The following is an 11,699-nucleotide window of genomic DNA, read 5'->3' as shown; positions in this document are numbered from 1 at the left end:
ATTATACAATAGCAAATCTATATCATTTGAAATGTGTGTTTGATATTGAATAATTTTGAATCAGATATTTTCCATTCCTTTAATCAAATGCAATGAAATAATTATGATCATACCTCCAATTGACAAGTACATATATAAACTGCTGATTGCAAGATCCTTGAAATTTAGTTCCATTTCTTTTCCGGACATTTTGAATTTAACGGTTGGTGTTAAGGCAAAAGTCTTGAACTGGATAATTCCTCCCGATTCTTCGACGGATAAATCAAGAAGCAACTTCAAAAGACAAGTGTTAATAGTACTGAATAAGAGTTTTTTTTGTTGAGATAAAATATGCCACCGTATAGTAGAAATTATTAAGAGAAAAAATAGATAAGTAAAATGCCTTCATCATTTGAAAACATAAAAATCTCGATTGATGAAATGTCTAAAGGAATTAAACTAAAAATTTAAAAAATATAGGATGGCAGCAGCATGATAAAGTAGTTTTAGTTTGGTTTTTACGTTTTAGTTTTAGTTTTTCTTTGCTTTGTATTGCTTTGTTTTTAAGTAGCAGTCTATATAAAAATCTGACATGAGATGATTCATGCCTGTTAAAAACCCACCAAGTCCACTTTTGTTTCTATTGCAGAAACAGTTACAGACCAAATAAACAGTCTTAGTTTGAAATCGTTTGTTGCACTTTCGAGATAAAAAAAAACTATATAGATTATGTATGAAGTTGGCATATTGGAAGAGTTATTGTTCTTGAAATGTTTTGATTTGGTTGAGTTTAATGGGAGATGAATGTCTGTTTTTTTTTTAAAATGCAGATCTAAATGCCAGAAGAACTATTGTTACGTTCAAATATAGCATTTAAAGGCTGACAAAGTATCGTTTATTCAGTGTTTTTTTCAACACCATTAATCACATCTACTGTAAGCAGTGTCTGAACGTAATATGGACAGGTACTTAAATATTTTTATCCTTTACTTTAGTGCAATTAACTATGCTTTTTCGTTGAACCAGTAGTGGTTATTATTATGTTAATACTCGTGAAAGAATAAAACACCCCGAGTCTCAAAGTGGTGATTATGTTTTTTTTTACATGTTTTAAGATATATAATATCCTTGCTATCTCTCAAAGACACACACCATGGCAAATGTTTTTTTTTATTTTGAATTATCCTTGTAAGTATATAAGACCAAGACCCAATAATGCACCGTAATGGAAGCAGGGGGAGGGGGAGGGGTTAGTGCTCTATAAAACCGGGTTCAACCCATTTTTTTTTTTAAATGCCTGTATCAAATCAGGACCACTACAGTGTTTCCAACTTTCCGGTTTTTACTCAGATATAGCAATCTGTAATACAGACTTTCCTTCCGACTACTAGCTTGGTTCTATCAGTTCGGTAATTTTGGTATAACTTTCATTCATCTAGTGGAGAACCACTCCACAGACAATTTTGAGATATTGAATATTTCACACTCCATATCGAGGAGTATTATATCTTTCCATGTACCGAAGACCAACATATTGTGAGCAAGTACATGTAAGTGTATCCAATGTTAAAACTTACGGCTTTTACGCTTGTCATAGCCACAAAAACTTCAATCTCTCCAGTCACAATAATATCCATAGAATCACTACTAGACTTATATTCCATACTTGTTCCCGTCTATAAATTCGCTGACTGGAAGACTCTGTTAATCAAAACAATGTATTGGATGCTTTAGATTGGTAGTTTAAAAAATATCTCAGGGTCAAAATTAAATATGATAGTCTTTAACCGAAGTATTTGCGAACTGCTACAGCGGTAAGTTATATTTAAATCTTCTTCATGAAATTCTGAAATTGCAGAAAACTATCAATTTAGTTCAATAATGCTATTTAAAATAGATCTTATTTGTTTTTAAATCCTAATTATCAATACAGTATTTTCAAAGTCTAAATTATATAAACTTTGAGTTGGATATCACAACTAATATGTTATGCAGTAACTACGCAGACTTTTTTACCTAGCTCAGCTGCTTACAAATAGACTTGTGGAACAGGGTCATCACTACAGAAGTTTTATGGTCGTCATAATGAACTGGTGGATCGTTACGGTGTATCCATCTGTACCATGAAAACTGATTTGTTCAATCTGTCACAGTTTTCCCTCCTCTTATAGCTTCCTTAGATTTTTTATTTTGAGTGCACTTATTATTCTTATGTTTGCTTGCGATTGTATGTGAAGTTATGTGTCTTTTTATGTGTTTAAATTCCAGTTCAAATTATCTTTAATCAATCGACCAAGCATTTAATTCTATCGCAAAATTAAGTAGAGTGCATTTGTACTCACGCATGTTCATATTTTTCATCGCCATTCCACATCAGAATAGAATTTGTTTTGTAGTGAACGTTGATATCTTTAGAAAGAGACAGGCCAATACCATAGGGTCGTAATCGAAGTCAGTCTGATGTAAAAGAATCAAAGTAACTAATTTTATCAAACAGGTCGCGAGATTCTGGCGGTAGCACGAGGAACAATGTACCACCATTGCTTTCGCACATATCAAGAACTATGCAGAACTGGTTTCCTTGAAGAGGCGCATGAATTTCAACTCTGTCTCCATAAATCCTAAAAGACAAGTCTGTTCCAAACCTAAATACATTGTATAAACGCTCTTTAAAAACGCTAGCTCCTTTGCATTCTGGTATATCTTCTACCTGCCTCCCGAATACCATATCTGTCCTTAAGTCTTGAACTGCTAGTAGACCTTTACCGGATTTTGTCAGTTCAAGCCATGAAGGAAGCCTAATGTTGTAATGGTTAAGGACAGTAGCTAAGAAAGAACCGGAAGATAAAAAGTCATGAATGTCTTTCTGGGTGATGTCAAAATCAAGACAATTATCGCTATGCTTATCTTTTAATTCTGTACCGTCTTTTGTGTTGTATTCAATCGATGAAGTTTTCAGTTCAAATATTTGCCAAGTTGAGAACACCGTTATTCCACTGATTGCTACCGGTACAGAAAAATCCTCTATCTCTACAAACACGATACCGTCCGTAAACATTACGCTACTGTAACTTTTTAACGAGTACCATGGACTGGTGGAAGATAGAAGTATTGAATTGCCGATTCGGATCTTTTTACAAGAGGTTAAAGTCACATATGCACATCCACGTGGTAATAACCGTCTGGGTATCTTATATTTTTTGAATACATTGACCATGTTACCTTGTCCTGTCATAACACAAACAAATTGTTATTTTACTTACATTTACAACTTACAGATTTTGAAACAAGTAGAAAATGTCTATCGAATATTTTATTGTAAAAATGCAGACCAGGTGTCCCTTCGCGATAAATTGTCTCTTAAGATCAATAAAAATGAACTGCTAATTACTTGTTATTGTATATCCCATCCCGTAACCTAAAGCATAATCATGCACGAATATCAAGAAATTAATTGAAAAAATGAAACAAGGTTTGGATATTTTTTCTGTCCTACTATATGAGGTCGCGTCTAGCCAGTACCATCATAAAAACACTAAATGTCACATCAAACGTTGACATTTCAGTAATTTCATTGTGTTTATATTTAATACTACCAGCATACTGTCACATTTACCTCTACAAGAAGTGCCATCCTCCTCTAGTGTGCTATTGCTACAGTGACATCGGAAAGAACCAGGAGTATTGACACAGACATCCTCAAAACCTCAGTTTAGGAACAAGCATTCGTTCGTATCTGAAAGAATGTAACTTTAAATAAATTCACTTTCGAGTTATAATTTTTTATGTTTACATTTATATATCTAAATCAGAATATTTAATCATTTGATATTAAAACATGTGTAAAAGTTTCGTAGAGCACCTGTAAACAACAGACTTGTACTTTTTGTTTTTTTCTTCTACACCGCATCCATTATAAAATTTGCGTATTTACTATCATCATAATACTAGTATCAGTATCAGTATCAATATCTTCAAACTTTTTTTTAACTGTTTTTGCACTAAAAACAAAAAAAAAATAATTAAGAGATTCAGAATAATATTCCATTATCTCTATGTACACTATCTGTAAAAATGTGAAGGTCTATTATAATTTTTTGACACTGACAATGATGGCCACGTTAAAAACGTAAGCACTGGAAAGTTAACCCGCCTTTGATAGAACGTAATCTCATATGTAAATCTGCATTACTTTGGCAAGTCGACCTTCATTTCTGACAGCAACGACTCTTTTGCCCATCTCAAGAATAATTACAAATTTAGTATCTTTGGATGGAATTATGCCTATATATCTAATGGTGATTACAGTCATGGTAGCAAAAGCATATATAGATATCTGTCAATAAAAATCCAACATGATCAGATTTTCATGATATATTTATGTATTCACATCACTAGCGCTTTCATGGCTGCTGCCAATCTTCAGGTGACATTACATAACGACAACGTAGTTAATGTAACGTTATACATATAGTGACGTTATAATAGTATAAGGGGAGTTAAATATTAACGTCAAGCATATATATACTTGTCTGACAGTGATTACTCAAATACTTGTCGGATCATCACTATATTTAGTACCTCAGCAAGTCGATATGTATCATAATATTATTACTGTTGCTCACAGTCCTCATCAAATTTACAACTGTAGTGCCATTAAAGGTCGGCTATCTTGCCAGTTAGTGCTGACAGGCAGACTCGTCGGAACATGACCATTTCTGAAGTACCTTTAAAAGTCAACCTACCGAACTGACATTAATGAACTTCAATGCATTCGGAACATTTACATTTGCAATGGCCTTGGATGTCTGCTTACTTATCTGACAGTGACGATTCTTAGATCATTCGGAACATTTACATCTGTAGTAACTTCACAAGTCGTCGACCTACTGGTTTGACAGTGATGACCTTTATACCCATCGAAACATTTACACCTGTAGTACCAAGAAAGTCAACCTACCTGTGTGGCAGTGATGACCCTCATACCCTTCGGAACATTTATACCTGTAGTACCCTGGGAAGACTATGCAACTTCCACCGTTGTCACAGTCAACTTCCAAACAGTCATCAATATCTGTAAAATATAAGTATTGAGAGTAAAAAATGAAACAATGAAAAAATAATCAAGGGAACCAAGGTTCTAGCGGAAATCAAAAGAATGTAATCCAGGGATAAAGTTCAGATATGGAAAACAGACACACAACAAAGAACATAAAATAACCAAGATGAAACTAAAAAGCCGGACTGAAAACTGGGAGAATGGACTAGGTGCACCAGTAGGGTAAGCGTCTTCTGCTTTTCTAGAAACTCCCACCGAGTCACCCATAACAAAATCAAGCCTGGGGTAGACAAAAGTAGAAAAAAACTATAACATGTTGAACAAATCAGTTCTCATGGTGCAGATGATTACACCTTAACGATCCACCAGTTCATGATGACGCCCATAAAACTTCTGTAGTGATGACTTCAATGTTGTAGCAGCATAACCCTGTTCCAAAAGCCTAGTTGTAAGAATTATAACGATAATAGGCATGATGTATATTTCAAAGAGACAATAATCCCGCCAGGATGAAAATGTCCGCCAAAAACCTCTTTGGTCTTCACTGAACGACGAAAAAACCCTCATACCACAGGGCAGGCTGCAGCTGGCCCTAAAACATCATTATGCACCGATACAGTTAAATAGTTGCCCCTATATACTCAAATAACATAAAAAAAATAAACTAATGGAAAAACGAAACAAGACACATAGACCAGAAATTCCTGACGTCTAGCTCGGTACAAGAAGTCTCAGTAGTTACGGAAAGCTCTGGGATGAAGTCTGAGTTGTGATATGAAAATTCCATACGCAGGTGCTGAAGGGATGTTGCCACAGATGAAAGAAAAAATTGACAATACGGAATGAAAAGTAATCGCGTCTGTTTTATATTTGGTTTAGAAAGTGTATACGTCATCAATATAGCGGAAACTGAGATCAAAGGATCTGGCTTATAATTTGATTTACTATGACGTCATAACTTACGACTAATTTGACACTTGCGATTTTTTGTGAAAAGGACCTCTGACTGATTCTCCTTAACTTTAGTAACTGGTGATATTTAGGAGGGTGTTTTACTGGGTTTTAATTTGTTCTTTATTCATCCTTTTTTTTTCTGCCGAGTAATTTAAATTTAACATGACGATTTGTTTCGTTTTTTTTTCTATTATGGTTATTACTAATTGTTAAAGCCTCGAACCTTCAAGTTAAAATCACGTGTTATTTGTCTTGAAAAAAAATGAAATGAAATAAATCTAAATCGATGACAACTGATCAATTCAGTTCTCCTTTGAATGTGATAAACACTATAACTTCTGTAGTTTGGAAACACTTATAAATTATACATTTACTTCAACATACAAATAAAAACAGAAGAAAATAAAAACAAATTGTCAACGAAAAGAGATATAAGAACTCACTTGATAAGCAGATAGACACAGCAATGTAGATATGGATTGACAAAAATCTAAAGTGTTCGGTTATTACTATTTTCAAACATAATGTTTTGTTCTACCTTCGCAAGATGATTTGTCATCCAGTAAACGATATCCAGTTTCACATTCACACCTGTATGATCCGTATTCGTTGACACAGACATGGTGGCAGGTCGTTGTATTCTGTGAACATTCGTCAACATCTATATAAAAAAAAACCACTTTTTAATGCTATGCACTACAAATTAACATAAGCTTCTGCTTGTTACGCGAAACCTAATGCTAAAACAATGTCATTTAACCATATCACACAATGCTAAATGCTAATCCGCTGTACCCTTATTCACAGTGTTCAAATTTTAAAATTCATAAAATACCAAGGCTTAATTCTTTGTATTTCACATGGTATAACCTCTTGGTGCTGGACTTTCTTTTTCGATACTTCCGGATATGAAATCTTCGCTTATATTAATAATTTAAGGATTTGGATCGTTTGTATTTGATTATAATGCAGCTGATGAGAAGTTACCCATTGCAACAAGAGTAAGCTTATTCCAATTAGCAATTCTTATAAGATTGGTACTTAATCTAATACACTCGTGAGAGTAGAAGGAAACAGTAAGTATTACTGGAATGATTATTTTAAAAGGCAAACTTGTTTTATCATCTTTATCTGACAAGAAACCTACTTAAAAAAGTCGTAGTTTTTGCCTCGCCTTGTTTTCAACAAGGTGAGGCGAACACTACGACTTTTTAAAAAGGTTGATCTCGTAAAAAAATCATATTTTCGGGGATTTTATGCATTGCATCTACCCCAAAGAATTTCAAATAAAGGAAACTACAGACTCTGTAAAGTCAACCTCATATCTTGACATACACTTAGAGATCGATGGTAAAGAAAAACTATTGACCAAACATGATGACTTTTCAATCTTTATTTTTAACTTTCATTTCATTTGTTCAACATCCCTTCAGCACCTGCGTATGGAGGTTTCATACCACAACTCATACGTTATGCCAGAGCTTGCGGTAACTACGACTTTTTGTATCGCGCTAGACTTCTCACAATTAGGCTTCTGGAACAGGGTTATGTTGCTACAAGATTTAAGTCATCACTTCAAAAGTTTTATGGTCGTCATCATGAACTGTTGTTGAGGTGTATCCATCTGTACCAAGAAAACTGATTTGTTCAACATGTCATTGTTTTCCTTTCCTCTTTCGTCTACCCTGGACTTGACATTTATGAGAATTTCAGCTGGTGTTTCTAGGAAAATCAGAGGACGCTTACCCTGCTGGTTCGCCTGGTCCATACTCCCAGTTTTCTAAGTGGAGTTTGTGTTTCTCATTTACTTTTGTTACTTTTTATGTATAATTTTGGTCATTTTATGTTCTTTGTTGTGTATGTCTGTTTGGACGCTTACACCTGGTTCATGCTCCCAGGTTTTAGTGGAGTCAGAGTTGCTCATTTACGTTTGTTGCTTCCCTTGATTACTCTTTCAATTACTTCCATTGATTTGCTTTCAGTAATTACCATCCAACTCACTCCATATCCTTTATGCAGCATACACAACAGAGGGAGTTACCACTTTTTGTAGTATTTGTCAAGTAACACAATAGTAAAACAATCAAATGGAGAGGCTTTCTTTAATGAAAACAAAAAGGGAGTCGAAAGCAATCAATTTGCATGTTTTTATAGTCATATTGATTAACTCGAATTACATTTTGAAACCACTTCGACAGTTCCAAAAATTCAAAACATATTAATTTTTTTTTATTCTGAACGTTTCGATGAATAAAATGTCATGTTTTGCTTCCTTAAATTAACATAGAAATATTACAGTTTCAAGTTATCTATACTTTTATAGCTGCGTCGTTCTATTCAAATATATTGTTTTCTTTTTTAACTAATTAATGTGAATTATTATATTTTGTTACGCAATTTACGTTTTTCACCTACCACATTTATTCAACGTGTCACTGTTTTCCTTTCCTCTTTCTTCTACCCCGGGCTTGACTTTCATGAGCAACTCGGCGGGTGTTTCTAGAAAAGCAGAGAACGCTTACCCTACCGGTGCACCTGATCTATGCACCCACTTTTTAGTAGAGTCCGAGTTGCTGATATACTTTTTTTCTTTGTACGTATTTGTTTGGGTTATTTAATGTACCTTGTTGGGTGTATCTGTTTTCCATGTCCAGCATTTGTCCCTGGATTACATTCGTTCTATTTCCGCTAGATTATTGGTTCCCTAGATTATTCTCTCAACCATGCCTGTTGATTGTTTATTTTCATTTCCTATTCAATCAGACGGGAAATTCTTTATTGTGACTGAATATGAATGTGAAAAAAATCAGAAATTTAACAAAACCGCGTAGTGGGTTTATTAAGGATAAATAGACAGACTGATTTCTCTATTATCTACTGAGGGTACAGGTTCTCAACAACAGCTCTCACTGCCCCTGTTCTAAGCTGATATTTTCTTTCTCCATGTTAGCAAATATGCTCCAAATTCAGAGTTTATGTCACACCTAATGACCCATTATTACTAAGTTATAGTTTTGTTGTTCTGAAGGCCTCTAAAAGAATTATTGCGGAGTTTAGTATGTGGAATGTTGCAGCCTGTGCTCTACTGTGGAAAATTGCTGATTTTTTTTATACGAGTTTCCACTTTTTTGGAAAGGCAATGAGTACTTTTTGCCGTATAACCGTTTATGTCATTCAGGTCTTGTATATCTTGTTGCTGACATTTGTTTTTCCTTTATAACTACTTGTTCAGTTAATAAAATAATTACTACTCACAACAGCAATACGAACTTTCATTTCTTTCATTTGATTTCAAAGTAAATGAAGTTTAGTTTACACAGTTATTTAAGAACTATGTAAGAACGGGCTTTCTACGAAAGGGGTTTGAAAAATACCGTTTTTTATTTATTTTTGTTTACTTATCATGTAGGCGCAGATAGTGTGTTTAAAGAGATAGACATAGGGTAAGGGATACAACTCTTAAAAATCATTGGAACATTTGTATTTAGCATTTTACATCAATCTCTTGTAAGTATCAAAGTACCTTAGATTGATTTCATTCCGTTTCAATTGAAAGCTTGATTGGGTTTGGTGAAATTGAATATGATACAAACATATCACTGATTTCAAGAGTTGTTTCCATTACCCTAAGTCTACCTCCTTAAGAAAGTCTCATATATCCTCGTTGGTCGAGACAGTACCCATAATAAACTGCCGATTCATCGATAAGTCGTTATTTGAGTTACACCTATTCCCGCTGTATATAAAAAAGACATAGTCTTTTATGAATTACCTTACCTCCACATCGTGGTCCGCCAAAACCAGACCTGCAAATACATCGGTTTGGTGCTGAACATGAACCACCATTTGGACAAGATGTCTATCCATAACATTAACATATTGCTGACAAAAAATTGAGTTTCTTCAGTTTCTACAGATTCAACAGGATTATATTTGTCTGAGTATAATCGATATCGATTAAATTGTTCTAATACTACAAACGTTATATGGTTGTCATCACGAACTTGTGGCTCATCATGGAATATTTATTTGATCCATTTGATCCTACCTATTTACCGTGTCATAGATTTTATGTCCACATTTGTATACTTCGAACGTGACATTTCATGTGCAACTCGGCAGGTATTTCTAAAAAAGCAGAAGACTACCGGTGCCCCTATCCATGCTCCCAATTTTAGTGGAGTCCAGTTGCTCACATACGTTTGATTCTTTGTGCGTTGTATTTTGGTTATTCATTTTTTTTTGTGTATCTATTTTCTCTGTCAAATCTTTATTCTTGGAATATATCATTTGACAACTGCTTGAACCTTGGTTCCATTGATTACTCTTTCTGAATATACTTAGCAAAATTAAACTACGTTTGGGAAACACTATTGTGATGTTTTACATCTTGCAGGTCTTATCAGACCAAATTTAAACGGTTTTATTTATTTTCATACATTATAGAGGACATACCAGAAAAATCTATCTACGACTTACGTTGTGAGCACGTGGAACCTGTATATCCGGCACAGCAGATTGATCTTTGGCAAACTTTATATGCAGTGCTAGTTACTTGTCTATAAGTCAAAACAATTATGTGATTGAAGACAGGACCACATGATTGCAAATTAATAAAACTCAATTTACAATACAACCGACTTCGCCAAAGATCGAGAAAAAGTTCAAAACTGTGCGCACTGTTTGCCTCTAAATATTGAGACTATAGTTATCTTTATTGCCCATGCCAGGCCTTTTTTTCAACAAATGCTGTACAAAACCTATCAATTGGCGAAGAAATAGAACAACATCAGTAAGTTTATGTCGACTTTTTGTTGAACAGGGGAAACCAAAAACAATTGGCGATAAGGTGGAACGAGTTTTATCTTTTAGCGTTATCGATATGAGTGTCCATAACGTACTTATTCAGGACTACCAAATTATTATGTTTTCTTGTAACTGACATTATCACTGTGTGGTTTCTTTTCAGACCGGTTGATTTTTTTTTTTTTGCAAACGACACATGCACATACTGATGTTATTAAGACATGACGTCACAAATTCAACTACATCATATAGGAATAATTGCTTGCTTGTTGATTTAAATAGAAAACCACAGGAAAACGACGTCGCTTGTATTTGAACGGAAGCTATATAATCAGTTTCGGAAAAGAACTGAAGTGTTCAAGAATTGACACCGATAATATTACATCACACAAGTGGAAACAAAGAATAGTGGAAGCCAGCCGATTGTTCCAATGTTTTACAAAATGCATTTTACTTGTTGTTGATACTGCAAGATGGATATTAAATCGGCGAGATTAAATGTCAATTAACAGTACTTAAAGAATAAATAACTGAGTGAACAAAATGTCGATAGTCAAACGTATATTGAACTAGTTTAAATGATAAATTTTATAAAATATTTACCAACAGAAGTGTAGTTACTCTATATTATTACAGAGAACTGAAAACTCTATACAGATCCGCTATAAATAAATAATTACCATGAATATAAATGTCGATACATTTTAAATTAAATAATCGTCTTGTAGTCGGTCAGGAAACTATAAACTGATCGTACCTTGTATTGTATGAATTTCTTTAGTGAGTAGAAAGGTATGCAAAACGTATAAATATTGTCATGTTTCTACTATAAAATTAGTTAGTTTTAATAGACATTATTGACATGTCTTACCTACCTATAGCGATTACATGTTTCTAATCC

Source organism: Perna viridis, chromosome 6 (genome assembly GCF_037379345.1).
Source record: "Perna viridis isolate PV_CMFRI_1.1 ecotype Kerala chromosome 6, ASM3737934v1, whole genome shotgun sequence".
Taxonomy (NCBI): Eukaryota; Metazoa; Mollusca; class Bivalvia; order Mytilida; family Mytilidae; genus Perna; species Perna viridis.
This window is presented reverse-complemented; position numbering follows the sequence as displayed.